Here is a 1188-nt window from a genome sequence, read left to right as displayed (position 1 = left end):
GTCTGCTGTACCATGTGGGTCACCTCTCTGGCTGGGGATCAAACTCATGCTGCAGTGGCTACCAATAGCTCCATACTGCTGAGGAAACTTAACCCCTTGAACCACCAGGGAGGCCCCCTGCCTGTTAATTTTATTCTGTTTTGGTTTTTATTGTTATAATTGCTTTCTTTTCCCTAATCCCTTATTTGTTTTCTCCTATAAAGTCAAATCATCCAGTATTTTCTTTTTCCTTTGGATTACTTCACTGAGCATAATCATTTCAAGATCCATCCATGTTACTGCAAATGGAATGAGTTTATCTTTTTTGATTGCTGAGTAGTATGCCATTGTGGGTATATATCACATATTCTTGATCCACTCATCTATTTTTGGACATTTAGTTGTTTCCAAATGTTATCTATTAAAAATTGTGCTGGTTGGCCCTCCCTGGTGGCGCAGCGGGTTAAAGCACAGCACTAAGAAGCTTAAGCCACTTCCGCATGAGTTCGATCCCCGCCTGCCCCGGAGGTGACCACATGGCGTGGCAGACCTCTCCTGATCCGCCCACTGCTCCCCTCAGCAGTGTACTTCGTCGATCTGCCTGTTCTGCTCCCCACTCTGTCTCTGGGTAAAGCCTCTCACCACCCCTGAGCCTCTGGCCTGTACCCCAGTTCTGTATGTACAAATAAATAAATTTGTTTTTAAAAAAAAGTTGTGCTGCAGTAAACATAGAGGCACAGATGTACACCCTTTTAGTTTTGACAAATATTGCCAAATTTTGTAGTGATTTTACTGTTTTATACTTTGATCAAAATGAATGTGGAAGGGGCCCTCCCTGGTGGTGTAAGTGTTAAAAGTATAGCACTGTGAAGCTATCCGCAGACATTTCAGCAGGAGTTCGATTCCTGGCCTATGAGGTGACCCACATGGCATGGCAGACCTCTCCTGTCCTGCACGCTGCTCCCGTCAGTAGTGTATTGCAGTCAGTCTGTCTGTTCTGTTCCCCACTCTGTCTCTGTGAATCCTCTTAACCCCAACCTTGTACTTCTGGCCTGTGCCCCAGTTCTTGTATGCATAAATAAATAAAATCATTTAAAAAATGGGAGCAGCTTACACATGGAGCTTCCCTACGACCCAGCAATCCCACTCCTAGGTATCTACCCAAAAAACACAAAAACACTGATTGAAAAAGATACCTGCACCCCCATG

The 1188-nt window shown here is 44.4% G+C and overlaps 1 protein-coding gene across 1 annotated transcript in view; it reads left to right on the top strand.

Moving 5' to 3' along the window:
• The window catches only part of NME5 (NME/NM23 family member 5), an 18982-nt gene that overhangs the window by 12895 nt on the left and 4899 nt on the right, over positions 1 to 1188 (top strand). The window lies entirely within an intron of this gene.

Source organism: Condylura cristata, unplaced genomic scaffold (assembly GCF_000260355.1).
Source record: "Condylura cristata isolate star-nosed mole 26May11 unplaced genomic scaffold, ConCri1.0 scaffold00021, whole genome shotgun sequence".
In the NCBI taxonomy this organism is placed as follows: Eukaryota; Metazoa; Chordata; class Mammalia; order Eulipotyphla; family Talpidae; genus Condylura; species Condylura cristata.
The sequence above is the reverse complement of the archived record's forward strand: the minus strand, read 5'-3'. Positions and strand labels throughout refer to the sequence as shown.